The sequence below is a fragment of the Idiotropiscis lumnitzeri genome, chromosome 1 (assembly GCF_059441095.1).
Source record: "Idiotropiscis lumnitzeri isolate Australia: NSW breed Sydney's pygmy pipehorse chromosome 1, RoL_Ilum_1.0, whole genome shotgun sequence".
Taxonomy (NCBI): Eukaryota; Metazoa; Chordata; class Actinopteri; order Syngnathiformes; family Syngnathidae; genus Idiotropiscis; species Idiotropiscis lumnitzeri.
The window spans coordinates 34,675,002-34,698,132 of NC_142391.1; the positions used below are offsets into that span (position 1 = coordinate 34,675,002).

At 46.4% G+C, this 23,131-nt stretch overlaps 1 protein-coding gene across 1 annotated transcript in view; it reads left to right on the forward strand.

Annotated features, from left to right (window-relative positions):
* The first annotated feature begins 14,984 nt into the window (after window positions 1-14,984).
* Window positions 14,985-23,131, forward strand: part of fam222aa (family with sequence similarity 222 member Aa) — a 55,166-nt gene continuing 47,019 nt past the window's right edge. The window contains exon 1 of the mRNA XM_088297379.1: window positions 14,985-15,817. The gene's annotated coding sequence lies outside the window, so the exon portion shown is untranslated. The remainder of the gene's footprint in view (window positions 15,818-23,131) is intronic.

Consider the following 23,131-nt stretch of genomic DNA (forward strand, 5'->3'; position numbering starts at 1 on the left):
AAATTGTTTGTGTTGTAACACATTTCACCGAGCCAGTTGTGTCCTTCAACCTCGCCCGCATGTGGAAATCATTGTATTACATACTCGAAGCCGATAGTGTCTAGCCTCACTGGTGGCAACAAAAAGTAAACATTCTCAATCGAGTTCAATACAAAAGAGGGGTGTCAAAAGTGTGCCTTTTCAAATATAAAGACACCGTATTTGAGCTATTAATCTCAGATCTGAGACTCATATTCATACACTCACAAGTAAACTAAAGCAACTGGTGTGTAGGCGATGGGTGTTGGAAGCATTTTTTTTTGGTATAAATTTTGGATTATGGCGCTACTACCTAGACACATGCCTCTGTCTCTACACTAAAACCACTGGACTCTGTTTTGCACTCTGCACTTAAATTAATTTCTGGCAACAGCTACTCCACCTATCATTGCACTTCATATCAGATGGTGGGATGAGCACCTTTATCTGTACGGCTTTTACCGTTTATAGTGAACAATTCAAGCGACCATACATTTTAACTGAAACCAGAACTTCAATTGTTTCCCTCTCAATCAGTGCTTCTGAATTATTTTATGTTACGCCCCCCCCTAGCAAGAAGAAAACCATTTGCGCCCCCAACCCACCACCCACTCTCCGCCACCTACTTCACCATTCAATGGTCATTTTCTATGCATAAGTGGTAATTTGTAACAGTTTTTCATCTGAATATCTTTGGATAAAGGTAGTGAACATGTTCAATTGTAAAAATAATTGATTTAAAACTTACACTTACTTACGTACTAGTACTTCAGTGCTTAATGTTTTGTGTCAATGTAACAACATCAATGACAATCCACTACGACCAATAGGCTGAGTGAACAATCTTTTAGTTTGATTTAAAGCATGATCATTTTTAACTGCTTTTGCACAAGTTCACTTTTGGGCTCACATGTCCCGGACTATGTTTTCTGGGAACAACCCCAGTACTATGGTGTTGGACACAGCACCAGGTCACAAATATGTTTTTATACTGTTATCTCTTGATTATGACTAGAAGAAGGGAGATGCACCTTTATGGTGATCTATAGTAGTTAATGTGTGTGTGTTCTACGTATACACTGTTTGTATTTTCATGTATCTTTTAATTGCTAGGGATCTAGTTTTGTGGCCCGCGTAAATCCAGTGTGACACGACGTGTATGTATTGTGCAAAGACTAAGTTGGGAATTTGCGAGAGGGAGGGCATTGCCGCTGTGGGAGTGGTTATGTCACAGCCGACTTGAATAAAAAAGGTTTTGTGCGTCTGTCAACAACGGAGTTATTTCCGTGTTTGTTCAAACAACACGCCTGCGTGCTGGTTGCATCTGTGCTTGGTTGGAAGTTCACGTGAATTAAACTTGTGATGAGGGCTATTTTGATTTGAGGTGATAAAATATGATAAATATGACACATTCTGTAACTAGTTTGTTTTTCACTCAAATAAAATATTTCTTTTTTTTTTTTTTTACTTTTTTCCAAGCGAAAATAAAAACTAAACGAAAGCTATTACTTTGTGATTGGATAGTCGAAGGCATTGAGGCAGAACTTCCAACTCCCAGTGCAAAGTCTTTTAACTCCCACGACATTAAATAAAGCTAAAAATAAATTAGCTTTCTTGCTCCGGTAGCAGAGAACACCCCCGGAGTGAACGAGGTTGCCTTAGTTCATGGAGTCCATCAGTGACGTCATTGATAGATTGTGCAAATTATGACATGACAGTCGAAACACGGATTTTGCATGAAATGCAAAATATCAAACAATTTCGAAACACATGATCAAATCAGTGTAAAGTCTACTCCGAGTGAATTCACCTGTCACACACACCAGTTCCAGGATGACTTGCCGTCAGGTGAAGCTCTCAAACAACAGGAGCAGGGTTTGTGTTCTTGGCAGACCTGCCTCAACCAGATGCCGTGTGTGTGCTTGCGTGTGCAGACAACCAAGGTTTTCCTGAGAGTAGCGTCATTTAGGTCCTTGCTGCTGAGTTGTGATTGCTCAATGCCAGAACCCGCATTTAAATCCCCATCCAGATTCTGAAATATAACTTCCCTTATTGCATGTAACAAATGCATTCACATCTCCAGAGTGTGTACGCTTTTATTCCCAAGGAGCAGGAGCGCCAATGAGACTTAACAGTCCCAGGTGTGAGTGCTGTGACACTGCGTATGACCTCCCCACACTCTGGCATGATTCGGCTTCCTTGTAATAGAGACATATGACCTGACAAGGTGAGATAAACCACATTTCATCTCCGGTCAGCTGTGGGCTTTCTCTGAGGTGTCTGGTTTTCATTAAAATTCTGGAAATAATCTTGTCAGGGTACAAATAATTTCTCAAGTGAGGTCTTTCATAAAGCATCAACGCTGTTGCCAACGGTGTTTATTTGGTGTATGAAAACCTCCGCTATAGTACTGTATATTATAACTCTTTTATAATTATGTAAATAATAATGGCCACGATTTTTACAAATTTTAAGATGTTCTATTAAACAATGAATGGTTTCTTACACCATGCACACAACAATAAAACAATATAATTGTTGTTAATAAGACTTGTACGATAATTATATTTCTAGTGAACAGCAATAGTCGCAACTTCCTTTAAAGGGGAAGTCAACCTGATCATTTTCTTTCCAAGACTATGTTGGGGCCGACATTTTGTCACTTCTGTCAACTGAAAATGGCATTACAGTTGCTCATGGCTCAGCTTCAGAAGACAGGTGTGCCGTGATTGCTCATTACCGAAGCCCTGAGAAATTGTGATGTCATCAAAATGGCCGCCCCTAAAAACGGGTGGCTTTTGCTTCTTCTTACTCATATTTCGCAAATGTAATATTAATCCAAGTGCCATGTTTAGACTAATGAAGGCACATTGAACATTTTATGCCCAAAGAATTTGGCAGATGGATGGATGGGTGACTTCCCCTTTAAGAACACACTTCAAACACACAGCCTCAACAGTGACTTCAGTGCATCTCTGTTTGCTCACGGCTTCCTGCGAGAGTCTGTTGAGGCTGCAGGCGGTGTATCATGAAGACATCTCATCTCTGACTGGTCATACAGGAAACCAGATGCTTTTGAAGATTAAACTCAGACAGACACCCCCATTGTGGACCTTGAATGAAAACAAGGTTGCAAAGCAATCAACACATTTTGCAGGATTATCAAAAGAGGATAACCATCCCCAGCCCAGCCTTTCATTTTTTTAAAATGATGCAATTTCAAGCTTAAATTCCGTGAGTACAAAGAAAAATGAAACACAGTTTTAAGAACATGTGGACAAAAGACAAAACTCCTGTCCTATGCAAACCCATACCTTAGAAGTAAAATATAAATTTTCATGATTTAATGTCAATACAGATCAATAAAGTATGAGTCGTGGAGGATAGTCTACAATCAATCATTGTAACTTTTGCCAGCCCTATTTATTTGTATTTGCAAATATAAATCATCTAATACGATAACAAAAAAAGAAAACTATCGTCCGATCCTAGTTTTAAACTGCACTTTACAAATGAGCCTAATGAGCATGTTTCTGAAAGTGGTATTTCTCTCTTTCAACCTGAAACCACTACTTGTTTTCACTTCTTTGTTATTTAGTTGTCACAATGACAACCATGGCTTCAGTGTGATGTTTCCCAGAACTGATGTCTTTTCAAACCCTGCCAGGAAATGTTACTTTCGGTAGCAATCATTTATGCTGGTGTGGCAATAGTATTTGGCAACCAACTGATCTGTGTTTAAGGTAAGAGGATGTCTTGGACCAAAGTAGGATTGCAGCACAAATCCTCGCTGGGGTCGGCTAAGATGTGATTTCTAACAGGCACACACAAGAGGTCGAAGGATGTCGTAAAGACTTCAGTTTATGTAAGTGAAAGAGTATTTCTTCAACCAGGCCTGCATGGCTGCTCTGGCCCCTGATCTCTGTCCTGGCTTCCCCTCCTGTCAACATCTGGCTGTCAGTAGGAAGTCTCCGGACCGGAGACGCATCTATTAGCCAAGCCAGACATAAAATATTACAAAATATACGCATCTTGTCATGCTTGCAACAGAAGAATTTCGTGCATGCTCTTTTCTTTTGGCCAACCGCCTCTCACTCCACTCAAATGATATTAGAACATTTCAAATAAGGCTCTTGTTTAGTTTTTATTTGATTTGTACCCACTTTCGAACTTGTGTTAAATATGTGATGCCAACGTTGCGCCACCTAACATCATAACAGACAGTAACACACAATTTTTCAGTCGATACGATCTAATCTCGTTGCACACTTGAGTACAATGACAATAAAGGGATTTCTAATCACCAATAATTTTGCGCCGTGTTGTTACTGATACCAACTAGGTAACAGTTAATATATCTTATGTTGCAGAACTTTGACATAACCAAATACACCATAACTATACAGTAGTTGAAGCCGCAATATCCTACGGCCAACATTTGCAAAATCCAGTCAGTGATCTCTCTGCACAAAACAACTTTTCTGCTTGAGGCTCGGTGTGGCCTCCTCCTCCCTTGCTCTCCTCTTATTGGGATTCCTCAGGGTTCCATTTTAAGTCCCTACTTACTCGTTATCTAAATGCCTCCCGTTGGAGAGATTTTTCTGAGACCTGATATTGACTGCTATGCAGATTAAAGCAAACTCTGCACCTCTGCTGCAGTCCAATCAAGATACCGCCCACATATTAACTTGTCGAGCCGAGACATGGAATGGCTGTCATAATACTTTTTTTTCAGCTAAATGACTCCATAACTGAATTAATTTTAATCAACCCCCCCTTCAACCGTATTAACAAAGTCTCTAACCTCTTCAAAACATTTTCAATGAAGCTAGAAACATAGCCGACGTCTTCTTTTAAATGTAGCCTATTCTAAAAGCACACTTTTAGTTTATACTCCCTCTCTGCCTTTGAAGAAAATACTTTTACTGAGTGCCGCAACACCGCGGTCCTTTTTTGTAATCGCTTTTTTATGATTATCAAGCAAATATATGGACTTTTTCCTCACTTATTGTACCCCGCCTGCTGCCCAAAAAACAGCAAAGCTCCAGTGTGTCCATGAACCCTCGTGTGGATAAGCCGTTGGGACAATGGCTGAATGGTTGTTGTAATCCTTACTCATTTAAAAAAAAAAAAAAATGTGGAAGTTTGTGAATCTGAGAGTGTCGGTGGGTGTTCACTCATTAACACAGCTGTCGTCAGAACAGTAGATGGAGAGGGGAAATGTCATCTCTGTAGATGTTTTGTTTTCCCCTCCAATGATGTGATTGCTTGCAATTACTATAAAAGAGCTTATACTTTCATTCTCTGAACCGCTTATCCTTACTATGTTCGCTGATTTTGTTCAACGTTTCTTCCTCAAGAGTCTACGCCATGAAGATTTAACCTTGCGAAGAGGTGTTGTCACCCTTGCGCATATTCCGTCTAATCTGGCTTTATTCTGCTTGATAGCCTTGCCTTTGCTCCCACTCCAGATGTGTCTTCCTTGCCTGCCACCCGTGAGTGCCCTGAGCTCAGCCTACTACCTGTGTGTCCTCTAACCACTTGACACCTTTACAGATTCATCCCCATCCCTTGGCAGTCGGCACGCACTTTGCCCGTGGGGCACAATGCGGCGATCCTCGACAATCGATGGTAGATAAATCAATGCTATCTCTTTTTTCCATGCCTCTGTTGCCATTGATTTTTTCCCCCTCCCTGTTACTTTGGTGCATGTGGAAAGTTTGCTCATTTAAAGTGAGTTCACTTTCAGTAACACATTTTAACAACACAAGGCTGTCAGCTCCAAGCCAGACGCTAATGTTAGCACTGGATGGGGCGTAAAAGGGCTTTATTTATGAGATGCACTGTTCAAACAGAGGCGAGAGTGGATTTATTGAATGGTTTTATTATGAGCTCTCTTTTTTAATAGAGGCATGCCCAATCCTGCCTTGATTGGAAGCTCTTTTATTTTGATACCTTAACAGCGACAAAGCAGCAATGCTTTGATCACAAGAGAGAAGGAGGCCCTATTAGTGTTTGGATTACTCTCATGTTGCTGTTTTAGTGAAAAGCTCATTGCCATCAAATAGAATTTCACGTCCGATCTGCAGGCTCTGTGGCGTGTCACTGGCAATGATATCTGGGAAATGCACGCGCTCGGATATATTATTTTGAAAGCTCCATTTAATATAGCCCGCAGTAAATTATCTACTGTGATGTTTCGCTCGTCTCCCCCATAAATAATTCATTGTTTTTATGTGCCCTCATGCCGCCTTGGGGAATTGGAACAGCTGAGTGTTTTCACAATGTATTTGTGTCCAATCTTCTGTGTATTGGGCGTGCACTAATCAAACCACGGTACACATGCCTTGAATGTTTGTTGAGTCATCTGCTTATCAGCTAATCAAATGACTTGTTTGCCTTCATGCCTGGCTTGCAGTGGCGCCCGCCCTTGATTGGCTCGTTTTCTATTGATTTTTCATGTGTTTGATTTACGGTAAAGCCTCATGCTATATGTAATAGGACTGAAATCCGCAGGCTTTGTTATATGCTCAGCAGCAATGAGGACGTAGACAGAATTGAAGCTAATACAGGACGGATTTAGGCGCTTTATAGTCTGGAAATGTTTCTGCCTTTCATGTTTTACTTTTCTCATCAAATCCCATGTCACGTGCAACATGTGTAACTATTCTCTTAAGGGGTGATGTTGTTGCATGAAAGTGCAATTCATAAAAAGAATTCTGTCATGACCCGTGTCTGCCACGTCAGTGTTTTTGTTATTTTCTTCCCTCCTTCCTGCCATGTGCCTTTTGTTATTGTTTTCATCACCTCCCTGCCATGTGCCTTTGTTATTGTTTTCGTTCTCACCAGCTACGCACCTGTTCCTAGTCATCATCACGCACCTGTTCCTAGTCATCATCACGCACCTGCTTCCCATCTGCTCCCCTAAGTACCCGGACTATTTAAACCTTCCAGACCGACAACGCAGTGTCGGGTCATTACCCTGTTTGCCTCCTGTTGCCACGTCACCTCGGACTCTCACGACTTGCGCTTCGCTCCCGTTGTTGTACTTGTCTTCGTTCCCTGTCCGCCTGGCTCGTTCCCGTCTCGTGTTTGGTCCTTGTCATCGTCCAGTTAGTCTTGTTCAGTTGCCTGTGTTGTTTATTTGCCCACGCCCCGTTGTTCGTCCCCACCAATCTCCACAATAAATCTCCTTAAAGCTTCACCTACCCCTGCTTCCTCGCTTCTTGGGTCCACCTCCTCATCGCCGCAAGGCGACTCTTGACAGAATGACCCGACCTCGAAAGAAGGACCCAGCGAGGGGCTCGCGGCGGCGTCATGGACACCGCCGCACGGACCCCCCCCACCAACCCGCCGATCAGCTCAGCGCCACGTCTGCCACGCTCCCCGCTTCCCCAGATTACGAGGACTTGTTCGAAAAGACCGCCTACCTTTTGGACTCCCGCCGCGCTGAGCTGGGGGCACGACTGGCCCAGATAGCGGAGCAGGTGGCCTCGATCGCGGAGAAGGGCGCCGCCGCGGTACCACCCCGGGAGGCTATCATGGAGCTGACAGCTCAGATGGCGGAGCTGGAGGTCAAGATGGTGGAGAGCATGAGGCTGGCACAGCTGGCCGACCGACAGCTGGCTGAAAGGGGTCCCGCCTCCACGTCATCTGCCGCAACCCACGTCGCCTCCACGCCAGCTGCAGCAACCCACGTCGCCTCCACGTCAGAAGCAGCAACCCACGTCGCCTCCACGTCAGCTGCAGCAACCCATGCAGCCCCCACGTCAGCTGCACCGACCGTGCAGCCTCCGGTGCCTGCCCCTCACCAGCCTGCCGACCAGCCCCGTACCTCGTCTTCGTTTCACGGTAACGCCCTCGACTTCCCTCCCAACCTTCCTCCCCACTGTACCATTGATTCCGATTCCGACGACAATTTTGATCACCAGGCCAATTCACCCACTCACGCTTTAGTTGATAATGATTTAGCAGAAGTTTTTGAGCACTACGCCCCGCACGTTTTTGTCGACTCGGATCACGAGTACGATGCCGACTACATTTACGCCTTGTTAGACGCTCAGCGCACCCCGGACACAGTTAGTACCAGTCACCTTCTTCCCCCCGAACCATTCCTGACACCCTTTTCGTTCGAGTCTTTCAAGACCACCTCCCACTCCACCTCGCGCGCTTCACGTCCAAAATCTCGGAAGTCACGGTCACGTCGCACACCTCGTTCACCATCGGTTTCAGCACCTGCTCACGTTCCCCTGGCACCCCCTAGCTCGCGTTCACCAGCCCCTGTATCCGTGGTCCCTCGTGTTCCCCGTTCCCCTGATTCCCTATGGCGGCAGGCTGATAGGGATCAGGGCCCCCGGTTCGGCTGTGCCCGGACCGACTGCTGCATCCGGCCCTCTGTCGCCCCCTCGCCAGCTGCTGAGCCCTTTTCCGGCTCCTCCCCAGCTGCTGAGCCCCGTTCCGGCTCCCCGCCAGCTGCTGAGCCCCGTTCCAGCTCCCCGCCAGCTGCTGAGCCCCGTTCCGGCTCCCCACCAGCTGCTGAGTCCTGTCCCGGCTCCCCGCCAGCTGTTGAGTCCCGTCCCGACTCCCCGCCAGCTGCTGAGTCCCGTCCCGGCTCCCTGCCAGCTGCTGAGCCCCGTCCCGGCTCCCCGCCAGCTGCTGAGCCCTGTTCCGGCTCCTCCCCAGCTGTTGAGTCCCGTCCCGGCTCCCCGCCAGCGGATGAGTCCCGTTCCGGCTCCTCGCCAGCTGATAAGCCCCGTCCCGGTTCCCCCCGAGCTGCTGGGGCCCGTTCTGGCCTCCCGAGAGCTGCTGACCCCCATTCCGGCGCCTCGCCAGCGCTTCAAGTCCCTGTTCCGGCGGAGCACGTCCTGCTTCCGCCACCAGTCCCTGTTCCGGCGGAGCACGTCCTGCGTCCGCCACAAGTCCCTGTTCCGGCGGAGCACGCCCTGCGTCCGCCACCAGTCCCTGTTCCGGCGGAGCACGTCCTGCGTCCGCCACAAATCCCTGTTCTGGCGGAGCACGTCCTGCGTCCGCCACAAGTCCCTGTTCCGGCGGAGCACGACCTGCGTCCGCCACAAGTCCCTGTTCCGGCGGAGCACGCCCTGCGTCCGCCACAAGTCCCTGTTCCGGCGGAGCACGCCCTGCGTCCGCCACAAGTCCCTGTTCCGGCGGAGCACGCCCTGCGTCCGCCACAAGTCCCTGTTCCGGCGGAGCACGCCCTGCGTCCGCCACAAGTCCCTGTTCCGGCGGAGCACGCCCTGCGTCCGCCACAAGTCCCTGTTCCGGCGGAGCACGCCCTGCGTCCGCCACAAGTCCCTGTTCCGGCGGAGCACGCCCTGCGTCCGCCACCAGTCCCTGTTCCGGCGGAGCACGCCCTGCGTCCGCCACCAGTCCCTGTTCTGGCGGAGCACGTTCTGTGTCCGCCACAAGTCCCTGTTCTGGCGGAGCACGCACTGCGTCCGCCACCAGTCCCTGTTCCGGCGGAGCACTCCATGCGTCCGCCCCAAGTCCCTGTTCCGGCGGAGCACGCCATGCCTCCGCCACAAGTCCCTGTTCCGGCGGAGCACTCCATGCGTCCGCTCCAAGTCCCTGTTCCGGCGGAGCACGCCATGCCTCCGCCACCAGTCCCTGTTCTGGCGGAGCACGTCCTGCGTCCGCCACCAGTCCCTGTTCCGGCGGAGCACGCCATGCGTCCGCCACAAGTCTCTATCCCGGCGGAGCACGTCCTGCGTCCGCCACCAGTCCCTGTTCCGGCGGAGCACGCCATGCGTCCGCCACAAGTCTCTATCCCGGCGGAGCACGTTCTGCGTCCGCCCCCAGTCCCTGTTCCGGCGGAGCAGGCCCCGCGTCCGCCACAAGTCCCAGTTCTGGCGGAGCACGCCCTGCGTCCGTCACAAGTCCCTGTTGCAGCGGGGCACGCCCTGCGTCCGCTACCAGTCCCGGTCCCCGCTGCGCCCGGCCCGCCGCAGCTCCAAATCCCTGCTTCGGCGGTGCCAGACGGCCCGCCGCCAACCCAATTCCCTGTCCCGGCGGCGCCCGAGGACACGCCATTGCTTCCCGTCACTGCCTCGGCGGTGCTCGACGATCCGCCGTCGCCCCAAGCTCCTTTTTCGGCGGAACTCGACGATTCGCCGGCGCTCCAGTTTCCTGCCTGGGCGGTGGACGACGACCCGCCGTCGCTTCTCGTCTCTGTCACAGCGGCTCCCGACGAAGCGCCGCCGCTCCACGTTCCTGTCTCAGCGGGGTTGGAGGACCAGCCGCCGTGCCACGTTCCGGTCTCGGCGGGGTTCGAGGACCAGCCGCCGCTCCACGTTCCGGTCTCGGCGGGGTTCGAGGACCAGCCGCCGCTCCACGTTCCTGTCTCGGCGGGGTTCGAGGACCAGCCGCCACTCCACGTTCCTGTCCCGGCGGGGTGCGATGACCTGCCGCCGCTCCACGTTCCTGTCCCGGCGGGGTGCGATGACCTGCCGCCGCTCCACGCTCCTGTCTCAGCGGGGTTGGAGGACCAGCCGCCGTGCCACGTTCCGGTCTCGGCGGGGTTTGAGGACCAGCCGCCGCCCCACGTTCCTGTCTCGGCGGGGTTCGAGGACCAGCCGCCGCTCCACGTTCCTGTCCCGGCGGGGTTCAATGACCTGCCGCCACTCCACGTTCCTGTCTCAGCGGGGTTGGAGGACCAGCCGCCGTGCCACGTTCCGGTCTCGGCGGGGTTCGAGGACCAGCCGCCGCTCCACGTTCCTGTCTCGGCGGGGTTCGAGGACCAGCCGCCGCTCCACGTTCCTGTCTCGGCGGGGTTCGAGGACCAGCCGCCGCTCCACGTTCCTGTCCCGCGGGCACTCGACGATCATCCGCCGCTCCAAGTTCCCGTCCCGCCGGCGTTCGACGACCAGCCACAGCTCCACGTTCCTGCTTCGGCGGGGCTCGACGACCTGCCGCCGCTCCACGTTCCTGTCTCGGCGGGGTTCGACGACCAGCCGCCGCTCCACGTTCCTGACTCGGCGGGGCTGGACGACCAGCCGCCGCTCCACGTTCCGGTCTCGGGTGCGCCCGGACGTCCGCCTGAGTGTTCACGGGTGGACTTGTTGATCGGGCCTCCCGGACGCCCGCCTGAATGGCCCCGTCGGGACTCGCTGGTCTGGCCCCCTGGACATCCGCCAGACTGGCCTAGTTCGCGGGCCTTGGTCCCGCCTCCCGGACGTCCGCCCGAATGGCCCCGTCGGGACTCGCTGGTCTGGCCCCCTGGACATCCGCCAGACCAGCCTAGTTCGCGGGCCTTGGTCCCGCCTCCCGGACGTCCGCCCGAATGGCCCCGTCGGGGCTCGCTGGTCTGGCCCCCTGGACATCCGCTAGACCGGCCTAGTTCGCGGGCCTTGGTCCCACCTCCCGGCCCCCTTCCGCCCACCCTCGTTCTTGGACTTGGTTTCATTTTTGACTGTTTTCGTTTGGGACGTCTGGAAGCCGTCCCTTGAGGGGGGGGTACTGTCATGACCCGTGTCTGCCACGTCAGTGTTTTTGTTATTTTCTTCCCTCCTTCCTGCCATGTGCCTTTTGTTATTGTTTTCATCACCTCCCTGCCATGTGCCTTTGTTATTGTTTTCGTTCTCACCAGCTACGCACCTGTTCCTAGTCATCATCACGCACCTGTTCCTAGTCATCATCACGCACCTGCTTCCCATCTGCTCCCCTAAGTACCCGGACTATTTAAACCTTCCAGACCGACAACGCAGTGTCGGGTCATTACCCTGTTTGCCTCCTGTTGCCACGTCACCTCGGACTCTCACGACTTGCGCTTCGCTCCCGTTGTTGTACTTGTCTTCGTTCCCTGTCCGCCTGGCTCGTTCCCGTCTCGTGTTTGGTCCTTGTCATCGTCCAGTTAGTCTTGTTCAGTTGCCTGTGTTGTTTATTTGCCCACGCCCCGTTGTTCGTCCCCACCAATCTCCACAATAAATCTCCTTAAAGCTTCACCTACCCCTGCTTCCTCGCTTCTTGGGTCCACCTCCTCATCGCCGCAAGGCGACTCTTGACAAATTCAAAAGGTAGCGAGGCCAGCGTGGTGACATGCATCTATACACGGCATTGGCGAGCAATCAGATAGGGCAGAATTGATGACCTGGCTCACAATGGATTTCTTGGAGCAGGCTGCCAGACCGAGGTAATACTTTCAGGCTCTTATCAGCGCTGGCATAAGCTGAGTGCTGCATCACCCACTTCCCAGCGTCAGCTTATTATGAGTCCATGATGTGTGATTGCTTGTCCTTTGCCTTTGGGTGTTTGTGGCCCGGCGCAATGCTGGCAAGAGGAAGACGATGGAGATGAAAAACACTGAAGTCCGCTTACGACATTTTTTTTCTTTGCAAAAACGTGTTTTGCTGACTCAAGTAAGAGGGACGGAAATGTGCATGATGGGGTTTTACACATTTAAGTTAGGTATAGTTGGGTCACATTTTTGGTAGAAATGTGCAAAGTAGGATGGAATTATTTTCATAAAAGAGCATCGCATTGCTTTGAACCACAATTGCACCTTTGGATTAAAAAATCATATTACCTTATTTTGCGCCTATAAATCAAAAGTGTGTGGTGATAATTATCTACATTTAGGCCTTTACATTGACTTAAGTAAACTTTGGTAAAAATTGACAGAGTAGTTTTAATGCAACATGCGCTTTTACCTTTACTTGAGCATTTTTATTAAGAAGAAACACGACTTTTTCTCTGATTCACTTAATTACCGTATTTTTTTCTGCTGGTATTTTTTTGTACCTGCACAATCTAATTTAGTTTCTCAAAGACACTTGTCACACGACTTCCATTTGACCAATCTAGACAGTCAATTAACCACACATTATATTGTTAGTGAAACGCTTTGCCTTACAGATAGACTCCGGCTCACATCCAACCCAGGTGTGGATAGGTGATATAGAAAATGAATGGATGGACTATGAAAAAGAACAACAATGTAAAATTTCACAGTTTCAGCCGACAAGAACTCCACTTGAAAGCTGAAAAACACACTAGATGCTTTCTGTCTGCATTTGCAAAATACAGTCCTCTGTGGAATAAAACCAGCAGGTCAACCACACCACTTGCATCCAAATTGTAATTCGTTCAACCCAGTCGGTGCTCTATTTAGAAAATATGGTTCTTATTGAGAATTAACCCGAAGTAAAGCAATACCCAATATATGTATAGCACTGACCATAAAGATGTAAGTTGACAGAACTCCCATTGTCTTTGAGTAATGTAACAGATAACATTGCTGATAAAAGTCGGTGAATGCACCTGTCGAAGTTCTATGCAACCAATTTATTGTACACTATATAATTACATAATTAATCAACTCCATCTGGCGGGCCTATATACTTGTTCATCTGAGTAAATAAGGAAAGTTGGTTAAACCATTATAGTGGCTGAATTTCCATGAGTATTTTTTTTCAAAATCATTGTTTTACTCTACAGTGATATTATTGGGCAAAATTTTAATTTGCATTTTCCTTAAAAAATGTAATTAATCTGAAGCTTCTTGGCAGTTACACTGTACTTGAGTATTTTTTTTTTTGCTGAATCCTTCTACCCTTGCCCAAGTTATTATTTAGAGGACTACTTCCTACTTTTACTTCAGATGTACTATTGAATGTATCAGTACTTTTACTTAAGTACAACTTTGACTACTCTACCTTTGCTTAAAATAGACACTCACCTGCCACAACATTTATATTAAAGTACGTGGAAAGTGATTCATTCCAGAGAATTAGTGCCATAAATTACGGGACTCGTTTACTACATTTTCAAAGACTATAGCCTATACCTATATGTATAATAATGGTGCTACATCAGTTATTAATTCATTTATAGAAAGAAAACACATGCTTCTACTGCCCAATAAGACTTAGAAACGGCTTTCATCAGAGCTGGCCCAAGGCATAGGCAGACTATGCAGTTGATCACAAAAGTGTGACAATTTTTTGGAATCACATTAAACATACAAACATGTTGGGAGAAGGGGCCCAGACCAAATTCAGCTTAGGGCCCATAAAAGCTTAGTCTGAGAGCAGTCTATGCAATGCAGTTTTGCAACGCTGCAACCACAATAATCAAAATGAATATTTCTGTAACAGTGGCAATTAAATTGGAATTATTATCGTCGTAATGGCCGAATGTGCAACTCCTATATTATATTTCATTTAATGTAATTGTTTTCAAAGACATCACATCCAAATCCTCTATGTGTAAGAAAATGGCTGCTTTATGAGTTTTAAACAAGCAAAAGTATAGGTTAGTCTTTGCATTAATTTGTATGATTGTGGTTTCATTGCAGGCCTTTATTTCTCAGTATTGGGTCAGACTTGAGTTCTTCCCAATAAGATATGTCACAGTTAACCTTTGAGTATGCTGCCGAAAGATGGATGAAGTGCTCAGGATTCTGTCACAGCAATTAATACACACACACCCCACCCCACACCATGCACACACACACTCGCACACACACACACATATATATATATATATATATATATATATATATATATATATATATATATATATATATATATATATATATATATATATATATATATATATATATATATAAATATATACTGCAATTGGCTGGCAACCAGTTCAGGGTGTCCCCCGCCTACTGCCCGAAGATAGCTGGGATAGGCTCCAGCACCCCCCGCGACCCTAGTGAGGACAAGCGGTACAGATGATGGATGGATATATATATATATATATATATGTATATATATATATATATATATATATATATATATATATTTTTTTTTTTTTTGCTTTTTTTCGCCGGTAAACAACGTGGTTTCAGACGCTCAGACGCCATGCATCTCTATGGTAACAGCCATCAATTATCGTTGATTGGCCGAGTCGTGGGAATGTTTGTGTTGGCCGGCCTCGCTGATTGGTCGGTGGGCGGTCTTTACAGCCTGACGGGCTACAGCGTTCCGGGTTATTGTCAGTCTCAGCAGCTCGGCACCAGGGCAGGACCGCCGCATCCCGGAGCTGCCAGCCCTTTCATCCAAAATCCACCTTTTTTTTTTGCTTCCCCTTCTCCCCTTTTATTGTTTCATGCACCAAAGAGAGCACAAGAGCAGTCGGGGATCCACATTGTGGACGTGGAGGCAAAAACATCTTCGAGGGGAGAAAGTGACGGATCGAGTGGAGCCGGATCGCCGGGATTTCTTTTTCCTTTCCCCACCAGCCCTTGAAGATTCCCCCTTTTTGGTCTAATTTTGTATTTGTGTCAATGCGCCCTTCGTACAAGATTGCCTCGATTGTATCCTCACATTTGAATGATCATTTTTTGACCACTTTAAACCGGTGCGTAACCGCTGGGATCGTTTCGCTCTCTCTCTCTTGGATTTGTGGAATACTGCGTAGCGTATAAACCAAGCACACAATCTTTCCACTAACTTCTCGTCGCTTGGAAATAACAGCGAATGAAATTAAAAGCGAACCTGGACCTTTCACCTCGCTACGAAGGCGAAACGCAGACAGCTTGAAGCGCACTTCGCGGTGCGCAATTGTTACTCCGAAGACCTGTTTCTTACTGCACCGTTTGCCCTCCGCTGAAAATTTGGCAGACGATCCGAGAAAATTTCAAATAGCTTGTCAAGTGTGGGATTTAAATCGCTACGGGTGGAGGACGAAGAAGAGGATAAACTTAATCTCCGTTTGACATCGGCACTGCTGGATTGGAGCAAAATGAAGCATTTCTAATTGGGAGAACACAGCTTGCTCGGTCAATGTTATTAATCTGCATGGGGCTCTAGTCTGCACTACGGAACAATTTATGGTAAATATATTTATATATTATTCTAAAGTCATATGTCTTAAGGGCTCCCTTTCAACATTGGACGCACTGTCAGAACCTTGCTCTCTGTCTTTGGGATGCTAACGAGAATGTTCGTAAAAGCTGTTGGCTCGCTTAATGATGTCCCACATAGAAGTCCATTGTTGGTGTGTGTGTGTGATCTACAATGAAAAAAAAAGAAATGTCGTAAAACGGACATGTTCGAATGGCTCCAGGAGCCACTTTGAAGTGTGATTGAACGGCTGCGAGGCCGGTACCGCTATTCCTGCGGGCTCTGATCCAAACGTGCGAACCTCTCACTGCAAATGTCTGCTGCAATTAGTGCTTCTTCACCCCGGAGTGTTAATGACATCCACTGTGCGTTTATCGTCTTCCTGCATATTATGGTAGGTTTTTACTGCAGGGCTCGTAAAATTCACCCGAGATGTGAGCGTCCAACTGTAAAACTTTGGTTGATGGGGAGCTTTTGTGTGTGCCCTCTGCAGGCAGACACACGCGCGCACGCATAGCCTTTAACGCGACCGCTGGCTAATGATCTTCAATGTACTTTGTGTTTTTTGCTTTTCATTTGAATGGGAATACTTCAGGCTCCTTCGGATCCTTTGAACTTTCTGCTCTACCCGACACACACGCGCACGCACACACACACACACACGCACATACTTTATTAGGTATACGTATCGGCACTGTACTCTTATGAAAGCTAAGAATATTTTTATAAGGCTGTTATATGGGGTAGTGTTTAACTGCACTGCGGATGTGTTGCTAATAATTTAGTTTGGTGCAGTCTTGAAAAAGTACAGTTCCTTTGGTGTCAAATGAATTACACATGCCTGCCATATATTCCGTTTCATAGCATGTACAAGTCAGAAATAAAACACAAGCAAGTCCTATATATGTGCATTTTGTCAAAGTAGCAACCATATCATAAAAGACTTTAAGGAGCCCCCTGTGTTATTAGCTTGTACCAGTGTACAAAATAAAGTGCCCAGTACGCAAATGAACGTTCATAATATGATTTTCGCTGACTGTGCAGCGAAACCTCTGAACACATCCTATATTTTTTTACATTATCCTTGTAATATACAGTATTGTATCTCCCTGACTGGAGCCAGTCTGTCTCTCTCCCGTCGAGAAGTAGCTTGCTGAATGTAATATGCCCAATCCTCCCCCCAACCCACTGAGCACCCCAGCCAGGGCACCTGCCATGGAGCCTTCCTGGCTGTATTGAATAAAACATCCAGTGATGTATGAGGCAGGGGGCTGCACCCGAGGGGGCACAACTGCCTCATTTACTTCCTCCACTCTGTGCCTCTGACCTGCTGAGCAAATTGTGCTCATATTAGCTCTGCGGCTTCTCCTCACCTAAACAAATAGTCTTCCCAGCATAATGCTTGTCTTAACTCAATGTGATGGTTGGACGAGGCACCGGGAAACAGCGTGACAGAGAAGCTTTAATATCTAGGTCACTGAATTACCTTTCTGGAGTTTCTTGGTTTTTTTGCCTCTTTATTCACTGACTTGCTTTTGAAAGCTTTTATTTTATTCCTCTCACTTTAGACCTTCAAATGTCCTACTGCAGGCGTTAGCCTCATTTTGGTCATCTTGCATCCTGGTACTCAATCTTAAAAACTTTAGTCGAACCCCTGAGTTTAAACACAATCTAGTCCAGAAATGCTGGTCAACTATTTGTTCTGAGTGAAAATCAATTTAATTCTGTCGAAAATAATGGAAACGTAATTGATGTGTACCAGGGTCGAACCGTTTCCATCAGAAAGCCTTTGTTACAAATAACAAGTAACATTAAGTTAAAAAGTACGAATCATGGTTTAAAAATACTTGCAGCGTTTAGATTATGAGAATACTTAACAACAATAAATTGTTCCCACGCCCCTACAATGATGGACACACAGAGGGGGATGACATCTTGCTTGAGGCAAGTCTGTTCGCAAGTTCCGCTTTACTTGTATCGTTTCCATACTCCTGATCCGTTTACATTATATTGGGTGGTTTTCATTAGAAACAGAAAACAACCGTCTTGCTTGTTTAAAACATTTTGGAGACAGAAACTTTGAAAAGTTGGTCTGGTTTTTAAAATTATCATTTAAACACTGGAAACCACAATGCATGACTGCTGTTAAATGTAGCATGTAGCTCAAAATGTCGCTACAAATTAAAATAAACAAAAATGTCAACACTACTTGTGTAGCAGTTGGAATAAACTAATATATTTAAAATATGTGCCCCCACTGGTCTAAACTCTGTATTCTGATTAATTTTGCATTTGTGGAATATGAGCTAGGCAGAAATATCCACTTGGTTTTTATTCTTATCGGGGTTGGCAATTTTTCTTGTACTGTCATTTGCAGTAAACTAAACATGGCATCGCAGTTCCTACGGGCTGAGGTAATGACCAATCATGGCTCACCTGTTTTCTGCGTTTGGTCATGTGATGTATACATCCCTCTAAGCGTGGGTAATGCCTGCATCCCACGTTGCATTCGACTCTAATTTTTGACTTAAAGTTCCTGTAAAGTGAAAAGAAAAATGTCTTCTAAATTTAACACACCACAGGAAAGAGTGTTGTTAACAAGCATTGAGTGAATTGAAAAAAAAAATCTCACATGTACGTGAAATCAGAGCTTCAAAATGATGAAAAATCGATATGGTCTCTCAGCTCTCAAACGCTGTGGATATGTCTGCACTTCATCTGTCAATCAAATACATTTGTACGTCTAGCATCATAATCTTACACATCCCTGTATATTAAAGCCGCACAAATGTATCCTCCTAAAGTTCTGGCAGATGGAATATATCCTACAGAGTCGTCACAGGGCCTTTCCATGCCACAATGAGAAGTGCGGGTCACCAGCTAGCTTGCGGGCTAACAGGCTTCTTGACTCCATGGACGAGCAGTGATGTCGTCCCATACATTACCACCTCGCTTGGTGTTGTGTCGTGTGTGGGTTCACATAACATTGCCACTTCAAGGAAAGTTAACTGTTTATTAAACACAGCGGCTTACGCTATTCAGCTTGTGGTTCGCACCACAGACATTCGGGCACATGCTTCCTGCTAGTTATAAACCCCAAAATACGGTCTTTCAACATATTTCGACAGCTTGTATATCACAAAATACATTACACGTGAATTCTACTAACTGCAACTGAATGCTAACAGCACTCTGTAGTGGCAGAAATGGGCCTTGTAATATAAACTAAGCAAATAAAAATTTAGCAGGAAAAGCACTGATGTAGGTGCTCAAGTTTTCATATGGGGGGCCAACACATGCTCACCTCACCTACAACGAGTAGTCGGTGGTCAAGGGAAGCTTTGTGCTACTTATGCAGAAGCCGCAAGCTAGCAACAGCTTCGGCTTGCTACCGGAATGCCTAAACATGCTTTGGAGTGGAGTCGCTTCTTAGTCAACAATCATCACCGGCATGGCGTTCTGACAAGTATTAGACTCAGGATAGAGGAGGGAAGACGAGAAAAGATGGTGAAGCCATCTGAAATGCTAAGCTAATCCAAGATTGACATGGCTAGCACATCTTACATCACAAATAAGTGCTTAGCTTACACATAGTGGGACAATTACTAAGTGATTGGATTTTGGAGAGAAAATCATACACGCAGAATTTAACCAGAACCGGATATAATATATGAAAATAAAGTTCACTGTTACACACAATGTGATTTTACACCCCAACAGTTCAAATCCCATATTTAAATGAGGGCTTACACTTTGTTAGTAGGCGAGGCAAACAATTATTAGAAAAGTACAGAAACTAAATCGACCACTCAGATTATTTGGGGGAAGCTAGCAACCGCATAATTTCTTAACATGAGTCCAAACACAAAAAAAAAAAACAACATAGTCCATAAGGTAGTATTGTACCATGCAGAGCATATCGAAGCAAGTGCCATCTCATCCCGACAGTGTTTGTGACTTGTGATCATGTATCAAACGTACCATTGGTTCAGTAGGCCATCTGCGTAATTTGCCTCACAACTCCTAAACAATCCTGCAATAAAACAAATAAAAACTGAAATTACACCTGCAACTCCTTAAGGCTGCTTGCAGCCATTCAAAATATTTGAGCAATACACCAACCAAATTATTGCGCTAAAATGAGCCTTTTCCTAAATTACACATCAGTTTGATTGATTGATAGTTTGGGCGACTTAACATGTTCGGTGCTTATTAATGCAGCTGCCTGCAGTGAAAAGAGAGCAGCAGTCCTGAATATCGTTTAAGTTGCTGAAGTTTAATTTCCTGCTCTGTGTATTAATCTCTTCTTTAATCCTTGCATGGTTTGATTGTCTCAACACCTACCCAGAGGCAGCCAATCTCATTTTAGCAATTAAGATGACTAAAATAGTCACAGCTTGAGTGTGCGTGTGTGCACATTTTACGCTGATTAATAACATTTAAGGACAGATCTGTTGTCCATACATTCACTAGATGTCAGAAATCATGAAAAACATACTACGCCTTTGAACCAGACAAGGCAAAAATATATCTTTTAACGAGCAAACATCAGCAGACACTTGAAGCCACATTTCCTCTCTAAGCTGCTCATTAGACTCATGATCAAAGTGTTTAATTTCTTGAAAAGTTTCATGCGCAGGCAAACAAAAGAGACACATCCTGTCTTTCTTTTGCTTTACACTGCTACATGATTTAACATAACCTCCACTGTCCTGATTATTGCACGATCCGCGATATATAGAGACATGAAAAGGCATACAACAAAAGCATTACACACTAATCATCACTGCGGTGGGACGAACACATCCTTCATATACGTTGCGAATGAGGCGAGAAAATGGAATGTGACATGACATGTGGATGGTTGTGTATGTGTAGGTGTGAGTGTCTGTGGAGGTCTTTTCTGCTCAGCTGCAGGGGCAGAGGCAGCCTGACATGACATTGTTGCCTTGTTGTATCGTTAGCAGCGATACCTCCACTATATCTATTTTAGCACCGGATGCTTGACCCCGCGCTCTCACTGCGGCTGCACCGAGCGTGTCTGACGAGTGCCTCGTATTTTCTGCCCCATCTGTTGGTGTTTCCGCGATACCAGGGTCAAATGGTGGTTCACGGTTGCTCCTATACGCATTTTCTTTCTTTATCATCGCTATTGTGACAATCAGAAGGTTTGCCATTCCACTTTGATATGTAGCATTTGTGAGCCGAATCAAAACATTTACAACTGTATCAAATTAAATTCATTGGATTACTGAAATTGCATTCATTTATTTTGATCATAGGATACCTCGTGGCTACCCTGTTTCTAGACGTGTATGGTTTATGTAGATTTTTTTTTTTTGGTCCAATCAGATTTCAGCTTCTGTGTTGCCATGTACATGTAATTTGCTTCAGTCCTTCACAATTTAGCCGGCTGTTGTCGAACACAATACACACAAAACTGGCCGTTTTTTTTTTTCTTTAACAATTACGATTTTAGAATCACCAGAATGCTACTTTGTGACATTTTTACATCCTCTGATTGTTTCTGCTAAATTGTCTGCTATATTTACCTCTGATTGGTTGCGCTAAAGATGATTTTCAGCGGAGGATGATGTCCGTCATGATTAAAAATTCATTTTCAAGGCCCAGTTTTCATGAAAAACTAGACTTTATGAGGCTAGGTCAGCCAACACAATTTCTGGCTTGTTTGTTTCGACGTGTAAAAAGATTTTTCTGGGCACTTTCAGAGCAGCATGTATGAGCGCGACAGCTTCCGTCAACAGGCAGGCAGGCGCAAATGAAAGGCGTCTGCATCAGCATCTCTGGTGAGCGGTGTAAATATGATTGAAAGCTTTTATGTATTTGCCATGTTATTAGATAAAAATTGATTGTGAACTGCTATATTGGAGTGTGAAGGTTTGGAGGTAATGAATTGCAAATTAAAGGCTGTTTCTTTAGTATAATGACATTCATCCGCAAACAACCAAAAAGCCTGTCCATTCTTTAATGCCATACACGATATATAGCATTGTTGTCCATTATTTCACAAACTCACCTCCCTCCACTGTAAGCTTTGAGCCTATCCTGGCTGACTTTGGGTGAAAAGGCTTACAGGACAACAGCTTTTCTTGCCATCTGCTAAGATGACAGTTGTCCATCAGCACGTTTGCACACATCGCTCATGACCGACACCCCTGAGCCGGACCTCTCCCTACAATCCTCACCTCCGCCCTTGTCCTCTCATTCAGTCAGGCTGAGTGGAAGTCACGTCCCATCAGACATCTAGGTTAATGTGTAGCCTTTAATATGGAAAGGTTAAGGTGAGCTGATGCATTTTTATTGTCGAAAACAGCTCATGTGTTTTTCATATGCAGTTAATGAGTACAACACAAGGCCGTGTGTGTCCTTCATGGTACAATGCACCGCGGACGGCCAATTATTAGAATTCCAAATAACTGCTCCGTTCGTGCCCAAAAACGGTAATAGTCTAGCGTGATGGGCTATGAAAGCCGTACCTTTGAGGGTACCACTTCATTGACTCCTAAAGAAGCAATGATATACTTTCCTGCATGCCTGATAGCTGTGCATCTTTGTTGACTCTCCATGCCAGTGAGAGAGGCAAGGGCACGAGTGCTCCTTCCAAAGTGTTCCTTGTTGAAGATAAAAACAAATCTGACACGCTCCCCAACTGTGAATTTGCTCTCCTTAAAAACAATGCCTCTCCTGCCTTCCTCATGCTCACATTGATTTGTTCTGGGTGACAGTGCAGGCTGCTGTGAAATCACCCCGGCGTCATTGATCTCACCGAGAGGAGGCGAGGCTCGAGGAGTCTGGCGACAGTGAGCAACATGGGAAAATCCTTCACGTGCCCTCTTAAACCCCAACCACTATGCCGCAATGACGGTCTTGGCCGCTATCAGATCGGCCCCCGCTGTTGCGCTCCAGCTACTGTATCTCAGTCTCGGCTCCACTTTGATGTGTTTTGTGGAGGCCCATACACGCTGTTTGATTCACCATAGTGCCTTGCTGTGTTTCACATTATCTGGCGAACTCTTTATTGCCACTGTTTTCTATGCCAGAAGCAAGGCTTTTTTTTTTTTTTTTTTTAATCTCATACTGGCCTCTGATTAATCTCCCCCTCTATGCTGGTATACTTTAATCTTGAATGGGAGATATCTGATTCTCCTCGGCTATTGAGGAAGATCAAACTTTAATGGAACAAGGAACTGCACATCATCCTAATCTCCATCTCCCTGCATTTTGGCCGGCCGCTCTCGCCCCTCAGGCTTTGTATCTTTCTGCAGAAGCAGGAAATACATCAG